Source organism: Trichomycterus rosablanca, chromosome 9 (assembly GCF_030014385.1).
Source record: "Trichomycterus rosablanca isolate fTriRos1 chromosome 9, fTriRos1.hap1, whole genome shotgun sequence".
NCBI classification, from domain to species: Eukaryota; Metazoa; Chordata; class Actinopteri; order Siluriformes; family Trichomycteridae; genus Trichomycterus; species Trichomycterus rosablanca.
In genome coordinates, this window is record NC_085996.1 from 2,504,195 (window position 1) to 2,522,267 (window position 18,073).

At 43.3% G+C, this 18,073-nt stretch overlaps 1 long non-coding RNA gene across 1 annotated transcript; it reads left to right on the forward strand.

The window, feature by feature from the left end:
• Positions 1–9,475: 9,475 nt before the first annotated feature.
• On the forward strand, positions 9,476–14,435 carry LOC134320277 (uncharacterized). Its single transcript, XR_010013637.1, has 3 exons — positions 9,476–9,531; positions 9,612–9,821; positions 13,472–14,435. It is a non-coding gene; the product is annotated as an uncharacterized LOC134320277 (long non-coding RNA).
• Positions 14,436–18,073: the final 3,638 nt, after the last annotated feature.

An 18,073-nucleotide genomic window follows, 5' to 3' on the forward strand; every position in this document is an offset into this window, starting at 1 on the left:
AGTAGTCAGTGTACAACTTGTATAGCAGTGTAGATTTACTGTCTTCTGAAAATAACTCAACACACAGCTATTAATGTCTAAATGGCTGGCAACATAAGTGAGTACACCCCACAGTGAACATGTCCAAATTGTGCCCAAAGTGTCAATATTTTGTGTGACCACCATTATTATCCAGCACTGCCTTAACCCTCCTGGGCATGGAATTCACCAGAGCTGCACTGGTTGCTACTGGAATCCTATTCCACTCCTCCATGATGACATCACGGAGCTGGTGGATGTTAGACACCTTGAACTCCTCCACCTTCTGTAAAGGAAAGGATCGGAGGCTTTACTTTGCTCAGGTTAACTTTTATTAATGAGCTTCAGCCATGCAACAGCATACACACACACCGTCTCGGTAACCCTCTCCTTGTGTTTATCTCCCCTCCCAGCCCACCTTGAACTCCTCCACCTTCTGTAAAGGAAAGGATCGGAGGCTTTACTTTGCTCAGGTTAACTTTTATTAATGAGCTTCAGCCATGCAACAGCATACACACACACCGTCTCGGTAACCCTCTCCTTGTGTTTATCTCCCCTCCCAGCCCTCGGCTCTCTACTGCCGTAAATAACATCGTACAAGCGCAAACACATTTTTTACTACCGTATATGACATCTTCCCCCTTTTATTTATTTATTTATTTTTTTAATGTTTAGTAACAACATATTTAAGTATCTCACGTACTTTAACATAGTACTGCATTATCACCAACACAATTACGTCACAAATCAACATTACTGACAACAATACAACTTATTCCCATTTCTAACTTTACAGTTAACTTTTCACCATTTTCATATACAGATATTTTTTTTCTATATATATTCACTGCCACCCCCTCAAAAAAAAATAAGATCCATGTTAGTTTTACAGGTCAAGCCTGTTTACTGGCCTACACACTCTACCAGACCTAGTCACAGTCGGAGTAGACAAAGCGTTTGCGGGTTTGTCCAGACTCTGACTAGTAGGAACAGTCACAGACGTAGTGACTACATCAGAAAGAATACCTGTCTCTTTGTTTTGGTCAGCTGTTACTTGGGCAGGTTTAGAAACTGGCCCTAACTGAAGATGACGGCGATTCCGCCGCAGCTCCGCTCCCTGCTGCGTCCTGACAACAAAAGATCTTGGGGTTGTGCTCTCACTCGAGACCACTGCTGGTAAAGACCACGACCTTTCATGATCCAACCTACAGAACACAGCACCTCCTGGTTGCAGTGCAGGTAAGGGCTTGGCTCCATGACGGCGGTTGAAGTAGTAAGCCTGTTTAGCCTTCTCCTTACTGTCCTTTACCTTCACTGCAGTTCTATTTGGCCATTTTAATAGTAGATTCTTCTCCAAGGTAGGTAGTGTAGTTCTGATTTTCCTCCCCATCAGCAACTCAGCTGGGCTGAAACCAGTGGAGGAACATGGAGTGGACCTGTAGCTCATCAGAGCCATCACAGGATCATTTTGTTTGAGAATTTTATTTGCCGTTTGCACAGCTCTCTCAGCATGTCCATTACCTTGTGGATGGTGGGGACTCGAAGTACAGTGCTTAAAGTCAAGCTGTCTAGCAAAGTCCTGAAATTCAGCACATGAGAACTGTGGTCCATTATCGCTCACTACCTCATCTGGGATACCAAATCTAGCAAAAACTGTTTTCAGTTTATTTATCACTTGTAAACTTGTTGTTGTTGGCAAGTGTAAAATTTCAATAAATCTGGAGTAATAGTCTGAAATTACCAGGTACTGATGGTGTTTGTACTCACACAAGTCCATTGCAATTCTCTTCCAGGGTCGTTCAGGAAGTGCTGTAGAGATGAGAGGTTCCTTTTGTTGTGTTCTTTTCAGTTCACGGCACACCTGGCATGATGTCACAAGCTCGCTTATTTCCTTGCTAATCTTGGGCCACCACACAGATGAATTTGCTCTCTCTCGACATTTCACTAGTCCCTGGTGCCCTTCATGGATTTTCTGGAGAATTTCGCTCCTCATCAGCCGTGGCACAACAATTCTACTCCCTCTGAGGACAAGGCCATCGTAAACTGACAGTTCAGATTTCACTTGGATGTACTCTCTTGCACTCTCAGGTACGCTGCTTAAGTGCTCAGGCCATCCAGTTCTTATGAGTTTCATGACAGACAGCAATTCAGCATCAAAGGATGTAGCTGCTCTAATTTCCTCCATTTTGCTTGGAGAAGCAGGGATTCCCCCTATTACACTAGCCACGTAACATGCTACCTCACTGTGCGTTTTGGATTCTACCCCCATGGCAGCCAGCGGACTGCGTGACAAGGTGTCAGCGATGACCAGATTTTTCCTGGAGCATATTCTGCAATGGGGTTAAATCTCATAAGCCTCATGAGAAGACGCTGACAACGTAAAGGTACATTGTCCAGGCTGCGGTTGTTGATAAGGGGTACTAATGGCTTGTGGTCTGTCACAAGTTTAAACTTCTCCAGTCCATTGAGGTATCTGTCGAACCTCTCACATGCCCACACGCCAGCCAAACTCTCCTTCTCTATTTGAGCGTAGCGCGTTTCTGCTTCAGTTAGGCGTCTGGAGCAAAATGCCACAGGTTTCCACTGCTCTCCATGGAGCTGAAGGAGAACTCCTCCCAGTCCATAACTACTTGCATCTGCTGGCATAGCAGTGGGCTTGTTTACGTCATAGTAGGCAAGTACTGGTGCAGTCGTCAGCAGTTCTTTTATGTTTTCAAAAGCTGTTTGTTGTGCATGATCCCATGTCCATGTGTTCTTGTTTCTTTTTAGAAGCTCATATAGTGGTTGTCCTACAGTTGAGAGGTTGGGAATGTATCTTCCTAGATAATTCACCATTCCCAGTATTCTTTTCAACTCCTGCACGTCTGCAGGTGGCGGTAGCTGCCGAATGGCTTCCACCTTGTCGGGGTCTGGGCGGATACCGGACTGGTCAATTAGATGTCCGAGGAACCGTAGCTGGTTCTGCCTGATAGAGCACTTCTCACGGTTGAGTTTCATGCCAGCTGTCTCAATGCGCTGCATCACCATCTCCAGGCAACGATCGCGCTCTTCTGTTGTAGTTCCATAAACTAGAATGTCATCCATAAAGACTTCAACGCCCTACAGCCCCTGTAGTGTCTCTTTCATCTTTCTTTGGAAGATTTCTGGAGCGCTGGTAATCCCGAATGGAAGACGCTTGAAATTGAATCTTCCGAATGGTGTTATGAAAGTGGTTAGTTTACAGCTGTCTGGGTGCAGCGGTATCTGGAAGAAACCACTGGCAGCATCAAGTGAGGAGAATACAGTGGCTCCACTTAGTTTTGCTGTGATCTCTTCTGTAGTAGGCAGTATATACTGTTCTCTTTTTACAGCCTCGTTCAGTTTCTTGAGATCAACACAAATACGGACTTTACCTGTGCTCTTCTTTAAGACTGGCACTATAGGTGCACACCAGTCAGTGGGCTGCGTCACTCTCGCAATAATGCCATTTCTCTCCATCCTCTGGAGCTCCTCTTTGACCTTTTGCAACATGGGGAAAGGTACACGCCGTGCTGCATGTACTGCATATGGCTGAGCATTGTCTTTCAGCTGTATTTTTACAGGTTCAGTCTTTAATGTCCCATGCTCACCGAATGCTTGTGAATGTCCTCTGTTGCACACTAATTGATTTACTCTTTTTACCAGATTCATTTTCACTGACAGTGGTCTGCTAAGCAGGTTGCTTACAGTGTGCCCGCGGATGACATATGCTGTGATTGGGTGTGTTTCTCCTTTATAGGTCACAGTGCTCTGAACTCGCCCTATGCACTGCAGCTCACCACCTGGACTATCCAATGGAATATTTGCAGGCTCTAGTGGTCTTCTGGGGATGAGTGAGTGGTAGGCCTCCTCGCTAATGATGCTCACATCAGCGCCAGTGTCGATTTTAAATTCTACCGGTGTGGAGCCCACCAGCAGCTTGACAGCCCATTGTTCTGATGAACCCTCTGCCTTACTCACGGCCCCTAGAAAATATGACTGCGCTTCTAGTTCAGTCACCTCTCTCACAGCTTTCCTGTTTCGACACACTCTACCCCAATGTCCAATTTTACTGCATGCATTGCATTTGGATTTTCTCGCTGGGCAGTTTTCATCTTTACTGTGCCTTCTTTTGCCACATTTCCCACACTGTCCATCATATCAACTTTTTGGCTTACCTTGGTGCTTGGTGTATTTGCTGCTCTTGTGCGTGACCTCATGTATTACTCCTGTTGCTTCTCCCTGCATGCTGACTTGTGAAGTAACCTCCTCCGACTGCCTGACTGTCTCGATGGTCAGTGCTAGTGTCAGGTCCTTCATTAGCTGCAGTCTCCGTGAGACATCTTTATCGAGTATTCCCACCACAATTCGGTCGCGAATATTCTCGTCTCTACTAGCGCCAAAGTCGCAATGTTCAGACAGTTCATACAGAGCTCTTATAAAAGTTTCGGCTTTCTCACCGGGTCTTTGCACTCGCTGATGGAAACACGCGCGTTCGTGTATTACATTCCTCCTGGGCACAAAGTACTCATCGAATTTTGCAAGCACTCTGTCAAAGTCATTTCTGTGTCCCTCTTCGTCAAATGCGAACGAACGGTAGACATTTTCAGACTCGCTTCCCATAGCGTATATCAGGCTACTCACTTGCACAGCGCCATCCTCCTTGTCCAGCTTAGTAGCGGTTCTGAATCTCACGAAACGCTGCTTCCAATCCGGCCACTCACTCGGCTTGTCGAAAGAAAAGTTTGTCGGAGGGTTGAATTTCGCCATTACTTTTTCACTTCTGACACCATGTAAAGGAAAGGATCGGAGGCTTTACTTTGCTCAGGTTAACTTTTATTAATGAGCTTCAGCCATGCAACAGCATACACACACACCGTCTCGGTAACCCTCTCCTTGTGTTTATCTCCCCTCCCAGCCCTCGGCTCTCTACTGCCGTAAATAACATCGTACAAGCGCAAACACATTTTTTACTACCGTATATGACACCTTCCACTTGAGGATGCGCCACAGGTGCTCAATTGGGTTTAGTCCATCACCTTTACCTTCAGCTTCCTCAGCAAGGCAGTTGTCATCTTGGAGGTTGTGTTTGGGGTCGTTATCCTGTTGGAAAACTGCCATGAGGCCCAGTTTTCGAAGGGAGGGGATCATGCTCTGTTTCAGAATGTCACAGTACATGTTGGAATTCATGTTTCCCTCAATGAACTGCAGCTCCCCAGTGCCAGCAACACTCATGCAGCCCAAGACCATGATGCTACCACCACCATGCTTGACTGTAGGCAAGATACAGTTGTCTTGGTACTTCTCACCAGGGCGCCGCCACACATGCTGGACACCATCTGAGCCAAACAAGTTTATCTTGGTCTCGTCAGACCACAGGGCATTCCAGTAATCCATGTTCTTGGACTGCTTGTTTTCAGCAAACTGTTTGCGGGCTTTCTTGTGCGTCAGCTTCCTTCTGGGATGACGACCATGCAGACCGAGTTGATGCAGTGTGCGGCGTATGGTCTGAGCACTGACAGGCTGACCTCCCACGTCTTCAACCTCTGCAGCAATGCTGGCAGCACTCATGTGTCTATTTTTTAAAGCCAACCTCTGGATATGACGCCAAACACGTGGACTCAACTTCTTTGGTCGACCCTGGCGAAGCCTGTTCCGAGTGGAACCTGTCCTGGAAAACCGCTGTATGACCTTGGCCACCATGCTGTAGCTCAGTTTCAGGGTGTTAGCAATCTTCTTATAGCCCAGGCCATCTTTGTGGAGAGCAACAATTCTATTTCTCACATCCTCAGAGAGTTCTTTGCCATGAGGTGCCATGTTGAATATCCAGTGGCCAGTATGAGAGAATTGTACCCAAAACACCAAATTTAACAGCCCTGCTCCCCATTTACACCTGGGACCTTGACACATGACACCAGGGAGGGACAACGACACATTTGGGCACAATTTGGACATGTTCACTGTGGGGTGTACTCACTTATGTTGCCAGCTATTTAGACATTAATGGCTGTGTGTTGAGTTATTTTCAGAAGACAGTAAATCTACACTGCTATACAAGCTGTACACTGACTACTCTAAGTTATATCCAAGTTTCATGTCTATAGTGTTGTCCCATGAAAAGATATAATGAAATATTTGCAGAAATGTGAGGGGTGTACTCACTTTTGTGATACACTGTATATATATTAACCTGTATTATGGATGCAATGAAAGTACCTGTTTTTATATTCCAACCTGTAAAATGAGTAACGTGGCTCCTGCCTTACTAAAAAAAACCGAAGTTTGTAAACCAAACGTCACCATTTTTACTAGATTTTTGTCATCAGCGTTTTATCATTGTGAAAAGCTGAAAGAAAATTAAACATAAAACTGGACGTGACGTGAGACGATGTGAAGATGTTCGAGGTTAAAGCTGCAGTGTGGAACTCGTTCATTATTTAATACATTTTATACCCAGGTCACCGATGGTTACCGGATGACGGAACAGCTGACGCTACAGGTTAAACATTACAATCAGCAATAGTGCTAGTGCTATTAGATCCATGTTTATATTTTACCGTCACCCCACTTCGTTCAGACGGAGGGATTTAATGGAGGTGAATAAAAGCGGTTGTTGTGAGGAACTGACTGCAGCATCGGTGAGGGTTTAACACAGGAAAGAACTCTTATAAACCTGGAACATTAAAGTGTTAAAAGATTTTATATTAAAAATTAAATTAATTATACTTAAACAATCTGATCACAACAGAGCTGTTTTCTTTTCAGCAGTAAACAACAGGTAAAAGTTTCCTACATTTCACCCAATGAATTGGACCCACTGCGACCCTGACCAGGATTAAGCACTGGTGAAACAGACAGTGAATAAATAAATGAAAAATAAAAGAAATCTAGATGCAGCATTTTTTCCTCCATCAATCACTTGCAGTTGCGCTTTTCTTCCACAGGGGGTCTCCAACTCTCCAAATCCTGAAGAGTTCCACACTGCAGCTTTAAACCTCCTGAACAGACTCACTGATGTTTACGCTGTTTATTTATTTATTTGTTCGTTTAAAAGCTGCAATATGTCACTTTTTTGTTAAAATAAAGTCAGTTGCATTTATAAGAGTGGGAGGAATCACGTCTCTGTGTGAGATTTCTGCAGGACGGTTCTGATCTAAGATTTGCTCAAATATCCTTTAGTTTTATTTTGTTTATTGAATTATAATATAAAATAGTTTTAGATAAAACATAAACAGTGCATTTTACTCTGTACATTCTCAGAATTCGCAGCATTTGCAACTTTAACTAAATTCCACAGAAGCTTTATAAAACGTGACATGCAGGAGTTTAAACCTACACTCAGTGTTGAGGTGTGAGATGTACAGAGCTGAATGATCACTGGAACCAGTTACTGATCTTAGTTTAAAACTTCATGATGATTTAAGCCGCTTTAAAACCAATTATTACAATAATACATAATACTTTTAAACCGTTATTTTAAACTCATCACGTGACTTGGCAGCGGTGCGGTGACGCGACACACCTGCGCTGAGCGGCTGCTTCACCTACTGTGACGTCACATGATTCCTGATCGCGGTGCTGCAGGTCCTTCAGGAGGAGGGAGAGAGTTCATCATTTTACTTCTGCACCCAGAGAAGCAACAAGCAACAGAGAGAGAGAGAGAGAGAGAGAGAGAGAGAGAGAGAGAGAGAGGTGAGAACAAACAACCATCTGATTTTATTTAATGTCTAATCTAATATCTCATTTCATCTGATCTCATATAATCTCATCATATTTCATCTAAAATAATCTAATATCTCATTTCATCTCATTTTATTTAATCTGATCTCATGTAATCTTAAAATATCTGATCTAAAATAATCTAATATCTCATTTCATCTGATCTAATGAACATTTGACAGTTTCAGCTCTTATCTGAATGTAATAAATGAGACGTTTCAGGACGTTTTAGTATTTGTATATGAAATAAAAAAGAATAAATAATAAAAACTGATCCACAACATCACCAGTGTTGTGAATTCATTTCAGACTCGATATTTAATCAGTTCAAAAGAATTTTGCAGCATTAATAACAGAAATGATTTGAAATGAATTTTTAATAAAAGAACTGAATTAAATTTCTTCTCCTGGGTGAATCAGATGGAGATCCAGAGAGAATCCACACCGACGCCTGAGGACGACGACATGGAGATCATCACCATCTACATTAACAGAGAATTCATGAAGCAGGTCCAGGACTCGCCGGGGAGCGCCAACGTCCGTCTGTCCGATAGTGTGGACGAGAAGGTTGGGGTCACTAAGTCCACCATCAGCGTCATGTCAGAGGAGCTTAATGTGGCCTCCTCCCTGCTGACCGACTCCGTCCTGGATGAGGACGAGGTGACCAACGTCCCCCAAATTAAGGACGAGAAGGTTGGGGACGCTGAGTCCACCATCAGCATCATGTCAAAGGAGCTTAATGTGGCCTCCTGTCAGCTGACCGACTCCGTCCTGGATAAGATCAAGGTGACCAACGTCCCCCAAAATAAGGACGAGAAGGTCGGGGGTGCTGAGTCCACCATCAGCATCATGTCAAAGGAGCTTAATGTGGCCTCCTGTCAGCGGACCAACTCTGTCCTGGACGAGATCAAGGACACTTTTGGTCAAAAGGAGAAGAGTGAGAAATCCACCATGACTGACCCGATACCAGAAATCGATCCAACCTGCAGGAAGATCCTGGTTCAGCCGGTAAAGAAGCTGCCCGCTGAAGCTCCAGCTAAAGAAGCAATCTGTGAGTAACGGCTCCACATCCAGTTCTTCATCAAACCATCATCACCAAACCGTGTTTCATTCTTCTTCTCTCATCCAAAGGCACTGCAGAAAAGATGAAGAAGAAGAAGAAGAAGGACCAGATCCTGGGATTCTTCAGAAGATCCTGGCAGACCACGAAGAGGATCTTCAACAAGAGATCAAACATGGAGATCGTTACCAAGCAGGTCCAGGACTCACTGGGGAGCACCTACGTCCACCTGCCCAATAGTGTGGAAGAGAAGGTTGGGGTCACTAAGTCCAGCATCAGCGTCATGTCAGAGGAGCTTAATGTGGCCTCCTCCCCGCTGACCGACTCTGTCCTGGATGAGGATGAGGTGACCAACGTCCCCCAAAATAAGGACGAGAAGGTTGGGGGCGCTGAGTCCACCATCAGCATCATGTCAGAAGAGCTTAATGTGGCCTCCTGTCAGCTGACCGACTCCGTCCTGGATAAGATCGAGGTGACCAACGTCCCTCAAAATAAGGACCAGAAGGTCAGGGGCCCTGAGTCCACCATCAGCATCATGTCAAAGGAGCTTAATGTGGCCTCCTGTCAGCAGACCAACTCTGTCCTGGACGAGATCAAGGATACTTTTGGTCAAAAGGAGAAGAGTGAGAAATCCACCATGACTGACCCGATACCAGAAATCGATCCAAGCTGCAGGAAGATCCTGGTTCAGCCGGTAAAGAAGCTGCCCGCTGAAGCTCCAGCTAAAGAAGCAATCTGTGAGTAACGGCTCTACATCCAGTTCTTCATCAAACCATCATCACCAAACCGTGTTTCATTCTTCTTCTCTCATCCAAAGGCACCGCAGAAAAGATGAAGAAAAAGAAGAAGAAGAAGAAGGACCAGATCCTGGGATTCTTCAGAAGATCCTGGCAGACCATGAAGAGGATCTGCAACAAGAGATCAAACAAAGTTTCCCCCCTCTAATTTCCCCACAATCCCCCAAATGATATTCCCTCCTCAGCTATATAGCACATTCTCAGACAATTCTCCATGTAAGATCATTTTGGTGAGGAGCAGAAGATTCAGAACTTAAACCAGCTTTTTCACCTTCAGGACTTCAGCTTTTATCGACGTGAAAATGCCGTTCCCTTTACCATCCGCCTGGCACTGCTGCGTTCTGCCCCATGTTGGTCCCTCCAGACCTGGACCGGTCCATCTTGTTCCCTCTTGCTCCCTCTTGCTTCTTGGCTGAGAGCTTCGTGGTTGAGAGCTCCGGTGTACCGGAATGTTCTCCGGTGCTCTTAGGGTCGGGGTTGTCTTAAACTTCTCTGTGCAGGATACGATCGCTGTTCCACAGACTTGGTTCCATCTTGGTACCAGAAGTCCTCATGATACCAGAGTCTGTGGTTCCTGGTAGAGATGGGAGGATCGATCGGCTATGTATCGAAATCGGCCGATTTTTTATCAAAATATGCGATCGGCCGATATTTCCTAAATTCAGCAGATCCGATCGTGTGATATACAAACATCATCTCCATGTTAAGCTTAACAGCTCAGTGGATTGATCCAGACATTGAGCTACAAAGCTCCAACCATCGTATCACCATTCAACAAACATCGCACTTTACAACCTAAAATAACATAATTAACGTTGTGCATCATACATACGATGGAATTTTGCCGATTGAAATATTTACTTTAAAAAGATAATTCAACCCGACCCCATCTAAGTCAATTCTATGAGCACATTATATGAACTCGTGGTTCACTTTGGTAAATCGTAAGCGGTTCTTGCTTTTGATGTAGATGAGAGCAGAAAACGTTACAGAGCCAATCGGAGGCAAAAGTTTATTAGTTACTAAGTTGGTTAGTTCAGGATCATTTGCAGTGACTGACAGAAAACTTTTAGCTCCACAGACAGAACGACTCTGACTCGGTTACCGCTCTGTGGTAATAGCGGTTTAATGAAGCTTTTTAATGTAAGAGAGTCACACAGAATGTTCTGTAGTAGCTGGTGTTTATTTAAAACCACGACATTAATTAATTAATTAATTAACACGGAGAGATAACTGAGAAGAGAAACGCTTCGCATAAAATGAATCGACTCGTGAATCACTTATATCAATACTGCGAACAGATCGTCTCTCTTAAAGACACACACACACACACACACACGTGGCAGCATTTGGCACCGGTTTATCTTCACTGTTTCCCTATTTCAAGTTTTTTTCAGACTGAACTGGATAACATTAAACCTGCGTGTGTGGTCAGTTAGACTAATGAAATATGTCTCCTGTGGGTGAAAAAATAAATTGCTTTAGTTTAAAAAGTAAACCCCCCGTCAACCCCCCCCCCAATCCGAATCGGCTATCGGCCTATCACCCTCAAAGAAGATTAGAGATCGAAATCGGTGCCAAAAACCCTGATCGGTACATCTCTAGTTCCGGGTGCTTCTGAGAACTGTTGGTTGCTCGTGGTGGTGGTGTTGGATTTCAGAAGGAATTCTGGGACTTTGTGAGCTGAGCTTGATCATCTTAGATGTTGGGCTCCCCCAGTACCAGGATTCTGGCTTCAACACCTCAAGTGTTGGATTTCTGAAGGAATTCTGGGACTTTGTGAGCTGAGCTTCATCTTCTTAGATGTTGGGCTCCTCCAGTACCAGGATTCTGGCTTCAACACCTCAAGTGTGGGATTTCTGAAGGAATTCTGGGACTTTGTAAGCTGAGCTTCATCTTCTTAGATGTTGGGCTCCTCCAGTACCAGGATTCTGGCTTAAACACCTCAAGTGTTGGATTTCTGAAGGAATTCTGGGACTTTGTGAGCTGAGCTTGATCATCTTAGATGTTGGGCTCCTCCAGTACCAGGATTCTGGCTTCAACACCTCAAGTGTTGGATTTCTGAAGGAATTCTGGGACTTTGTGAGCTGAGCTTGATCATCTTAGATGTTGGGCTCCTCCAGTACCAGGATTCTGGCTTCAACACCTCAAGTGTTGGCTTTCTGAAGGAATTCTGGGACTTTGTGAGCTGAGCTTGATCATCTTAGATGTTGGGCTCCTCCAGTACCAGGATTCTGGCTTCAACACCTCAAGTGTTGGATTTCTGAAGGAATTCTGGCACTTTGTGAGCTGAGCTTGATCATCTTAGATGTTGGGCTCCTCCAGTACCAGGATTCTGGCTTCAACACCTCAAGTGTTGGCTTTCTGAAGGAATTCTGGGACTTTGTGAGCTGAGCTTGATCATCTTAGATGTTGGGCTCCTCCAGTACCAGGATTCTGGCTTCAACACCTCAAGTGTTGGATTTCTGAAAGAATTCTGGGACTTTGTGAGCTGAGCTTCATCTTGAGAGATGTTGGGCTCCTCCAGTACCAGGATTCTGGCTTCAACACTTCAAGTGTTGGATTTCTGAAGGAATTCTGGGACTTTGTGAGCTGAGCTTGATCATCTTAGATGTTGGGCTCCTCCAGTACCAGGATTCTGGCTTCAACACCTCAAGTGTTGGATTTCTGAAGGAATTCTGGAACTTTGTGAGCTGAGCTTGATCATCTTAGATGTTGGGCTCCTCCAGTACCAGGATTCTGGCTTCAACACCTCAAGTGTTGGATTTCTGAAGGAATTCTGGGACTTTGTGAGCTGAGCTTCATCTTCTTACATGTTGGGCTCCTCCAGTACCAGGATTCTGGCTTCAACACCTCAAGTGTTGGATTTCTGAAGGAATTCTGGGACTTTGTGAGCTGAGCTTGATCATCTTAGATGTTGGGCTCCTCCAGTACCAGGATTCTGGCTTCAACACCTCAAGTGTTGGATTTCTGAAGGAATTCTGGGACTTTGTGAGCTGAGCTTGATCATCTTAGATGTTGGGCTCCTCCAGTACCAGGATTCTGGCTTCAACACCTCGTGTTGGATTTCTGAAGGAATTCTGGGACTTTGTGAGCTGAGCTTCATCTTGAGAGATGTTGGGCTCCTCCAGTACCAGGATTCTGGCTTCACCACCCCATACAGAGCATCATCAGTTATCTCAGCATCGTCATATTCTTGATGTACCTGCTCAGCATGTCTTCTACCCTGTGGAACTCTTAGATCTGGAAAATTAAATCATTTCCTCTTGGGGGCAGAACAGAGCTCCGTAGCAAATAAAGCCGAAGACGTGACGCCCGCTCCTTACCCAGGTTCTGAAACGAGATGTGGATCTAGCTGAGAACGTGAATATCTCCGGCCGGCTGCTTCCTTCTCTTCCCTTTCCCTTCTTCTCCATCAATAAAGCTGGTGTCAGATGAATGCTGGTTGTAGGAATCGTGTTTGTGATGAGATTTTACACACAATCATCTAGAGCAGGGGTATTCAACTAAAATTTAAAGGGGTCCAGTTAGAGAAAATTTCTTGAAGCGAAGGTCCGAAATGTTTAACTATATATATATATATAATGTAAATATATTGATATTTACATTTACATTTTCAGCATTTAGCAGACGCTTTTATCCAAAGCGACTTACACAATGAGCGGAACACAATGAGCAATTGAGTGTTAAGGGCCTTGCTCAGGGACCCAACAGTGGCAACTTGGTGGTGGCGGGGCTTGAACCGGCAACCTTCTGTTTATTAGTCCAGTACCTTAACCACTATAACATATATACAATATAGTATAATGTAGCCTAGTAGTTGTATCAACATCTGCATGTTATCAATAACTGTCAAATCAAATGTCTGTTTATTTATTAGGATTTTAACGTCATGTTTTACACTTTGGATACATTCATGACAGGAACGGTAGTTACTCATTACACGAGATTCATCAGGTCACAAGGTTATATCGAACACAGTCATGGACAATTTAGTATCTCCAATACACCTCACTTGCATGTTTTTGGACTGTGGGAGGAAACCGGAGCACCGAAGGAAACCCATGCGGACACGGGGAGAACATGCACACACAGAGAGGACCCGGACCGGACAATAAATTGTGTTCCAGTGGGAAGTAAGAACAGAAATGAGTCTCTCCATCATTAAATGCTGTAATTTCGCTGTACACGTTTCTTTTTTGGAGAGCGCCATTTGTCTCCTGTCTCACTCGTCTTTTTCTCAACTTTCTCCTGCACAGTTGTCTGTATCTCTCCCTTAATTTTTTCTACATTCGCTATCTTTCTTTTAATTTCCACCGTCTTTTCACATGTAACTCGCCTCTAACTCTCTCAACTGTCTGCACTGCAGTCGCAGTGTTTACCGGCTGGAATGCACAGACTTGATTGGCTGAGTGGTGTCAAGTGATTGGTTCTCATCCGCTAAACCGCTACCGTAAAGACTACAAAAGCTGCGCCGGTTAAAATAGAAGCGCTCCGTCAGGTTTCAAATCCTAACTTTCTGTTTTGGCTATAGGTCCGGGTCCGTATGGGACAGCTTCTGGGTCCGGACCCGGACCGTGGTCCGCCTGTTAGTGACCTCTGATCTAGAGAATCGAATCGAACCGTGAAGAAGCTCAGCAGAAGCTCAGCAGTGGATCCGAACCAACATTCACAACAGAGACTTTCATTCATACTGAGATTCTTCAGGTTTCTTTTAGGTTTTAATTCTTATAAAAAAAACAGAAGCTGGAAAAAGTCAAATAAACACAAAGAAACTAAAACATAAAAGAATGAAAAGATTTTCTAGTAAAGAGGTGTGTGTGTGTGTGTGTGTGTGTGTGTGTGTGTGTTTCTGCCTTTTGCTCAATTAATCGGACCCACCACAACCCTGACCAGGATAAAGCAAACAGAATAAATATATTAAAATCACCTCCTGGTTTCTACACTCACTGTCCATGTTATCAGCTCCACTTACCATATAGAAGCACTTTGTAGTTCTAAAATTACTGACTGTAGTTTATTTGTTTCTACATGTTTTGTTACCCCCTTTCATGCTGTTCTTCAATGGTCAGGACCCCCACAGAGCAGGTATTAGATAGATAGATAGATAGATAGATAGATAGATAGATAGATAGATAGATAGATAGATAGATAGATAGATAGATAGATAGATAGATAGATAGATAGATAGATAGATAGACAGACAGATACTTTATTGATCCCGAAGGAAATTAGAGTCCCAGTAGCATTGTACATCAAATCAAATCAAATACACACTATAAAGAAAAAATACAACAATATAAATTCGAAAAAAGTACAAACACTTTGACAGATTGAATGTAACCTGAGTTTTACATATACTGCATAGCAGTGGCGGCTGCTGGTCTTTCAAAGAGGGGAAGCTCATTGTCGGCTTACATCATAAAATTTGTCAATTTATTTACACATAAATTCTGCCCTCTGTTCCTTTTACAAGAAAATGGCCTGAAATGGGTTACAGCAGTTTGTCTTTCGACTTCACTTGCAAAATCCGCGATGGGACTGAAGCTCCTAGTGATTAAGTGACTAATGAAGTGTATTGCTTTGGCAATACGAATGTCCCTATTTGTCATGCCAATAAAGCCTCTTCTGAGTTTGAGTTTGAGAAGTGACGGTGTAGCGCTCAAACTAGCTGTCAATCAAAACGGGATTCAGCGTTTCGACTGATCCTCCAATCATCTTGCAGAAGCTCAGCGTCCACACCCGCCCACAGCTCCATTCACCCCCAGAGACGCTCAGCGTCCGGGGGCGGGACAAAATCGAGGCATTTATCCAATGACCGGCGAGTTTCGAAGCAATGAAAAAAAAACCTCAACGCAGTCCCATAGAAGTGAAGAGACGCTCAGCTTCTGTGGGCAAATGCATCTATACGGGAATGTATGAGTTAAGTTAAGAAAATCGAGTCGATTTGTGATAATTAGCTGATTCTGAACGAACTCATCCTCGAGATATACGTATTCTAACGCATTTGTAGTCAATGAAATGTTAACACAACTGTACATATTTGACCATTTAATTTTGGACATTTTAGGGGAAGCTGAGCTTCCCTTGCAGTCTTAGAGAAATCGCCACTGCTGCATAGCTACAGAGCAGTTATAAATGATGAGGATGGATTGAACAAAATAACCAAATGGAATGGAATTAAAAGTAAAAGTGCAGGAAGGTGCAGTTCCAAGTATACAGTACACGGTCCAGATTAAATATAGATTAAATATTAAATATAAAGTGAAGTGATAAGTGACAAGTATTGCACATTGGATTGGGCCAATATAGCCATAACTACAGGGGTTGGACAAAATAACTGAAACACTTGGTTTTAGACCACAATAATTTATTAGTATGGTGTAGGGCCTCCTTTTGCGGCCAATACAGAGTCAATTGGTCTTGGAAATGACATATACAAGTCCTGCACAGTGGTCAGAGGGATTTTAAGCCATTCTTCTTGCAGGATAGTGGCCAGGTCACTACGTGATGCTGGTGGAGGAAAACGTTTCCTGACTCGCTTCTCCAAAACACCCCAAAGTGGCTCAATAATATTTAGATCTGGTGACTGTGCAGGCCATGGGAGATGTTCAACTTCACTTTCATGTTCATCAAACCAATCTTTCACCAGTCTTGCTGTGTGTATTGGTGCATTGTCATCCTGATACACGGCACCGCCATTGGATGCACATGGTCCTCCAGAATGGTTCGGTAGTCCTTGGCAGTGACGCGCCCATCTAGCACAAGTATTGGGCCAAGGGAATGCCATGATATGGCAGCCCAAACCATCACTGATCCACCCCCATGCTTCACTCTGGGCATGCAACAGTCTGGGTGGTACGCTTCTTTGGGGCTTCTCCACACCGTAACTCTCCCGGATGTGGGAAAAACAGTAAAGGTGGACTCATCAGAGAACAATACATATTTCACATTGTCCACAGCCCAAGATTTGCGCTCCTTGCACCATTGAAACCGACGTTTGGCATCGGCACGAGTGACCAAAGGTTTGGCTATATCAGCCCAGCCGTGTATATTGACCCTGTGGAGCTCCCGACGGACAGTTCTGGTGGAAACAGGAGAGTTGAGGTGCACATTTAATTCTGCCGTGATTTGGGCAGCCGTGGTTTTATGTTTTTTGGATACAATCCGGGTTAGCACCCGAACATCCCTTTCAGACAGCTTCCTCTTGCGTCCACAGTTAATCCTGTTGGATGTGGTTTGTCCTTCTTGGTGGTATGCTGACATTACCCTGGATACCGTGGCTCTTGATACATCACAAAGACTTGCTGTCTTGGTCACAGATGCGCCAGCAAGACGTGCACCAACAATTTGTCCTCTTTTGAACTCTGGTATGTCACCCATAATGTTGTGTGCATTGCAATATTTTGAGCAAAACTGTGCTCTTACCCTGCTAATTGAACCTTCACACTCTGCTCTTACTGGTGCAATGTGCAATTAATGAAGATTGGCCACCAGACTGGTCCAATTTAGCCATGAAACCTTTATTATGCGGTAATGCTGCACGGAATGTGTTTTAGATTTTGAAAATGTATGTGACAGAACTTCTCTTTTAAAATCCGTAATAAATGGTAGTTTTTTTTTAAAACGTTACTATTGTAAAACAAGCTAACGCTTGTGTAAATAGACTTTATATATATGAGATAACTTCATTAGTTAAATAATATTATAATTCTTTAGACGGTGTTGGTCAGTTTTCTCATTATAAAAGCCTTTATGGAGTCTCACTGTATATTCCTATGGTTTATTTTACTTTACAAATAACATTCTTTTTGACGTTTAGACGTTTTTTTCATCTAGTGCCATTGTTTGGCCTCTTGAGTGCTGTTCCAAAGGTTGTGCAATTGTGATGAGTAAATTTTTTTTTTCATTTTGAACAAAATCTTGGTGGTTGAACTGAGATTTTAATGTAAATGTAATGATTTAACACTTAAAAGTATATGTTTGAAATTTATATAAACAGACCACAAATGTGTTTCTCTAAATTGAAATGTGGATTAGATGTTAGATTTACTTGATTTCTATGAAGTAGTTAGTTAAAAAAAAAAAAAAGTTTAAAATTATTTTAAATGAAATAATATAATTTATTTTGTACTTTATAGGTATCCTCCAACTTTGCTCTGAGTGCTGTGTCAAAGGCTCTTTAGTGGTGAGCATTATTATTCAAATGCATTTGTTGGTTTACTTGTTCCACAGCATGACTGATGCTATTCATCTTAAAAAATTTGCTAAAAGAATTGCAAGAATATAGATAATTTCTATTTTTTTAGATGCACATCATTGTTATGTACTTTTTTCCAACAGCCCTGAAGTGAGTCTTACTTTCTTTAAGGTTCTAATGTTCATTTTTTTGTTGAAACTGAGACAACAAAAAGGTCTTAGAATATTTTTATTTGTTACTTTTTATTTTATTTCAGATACCGAATTCACTACGAATTTGAAG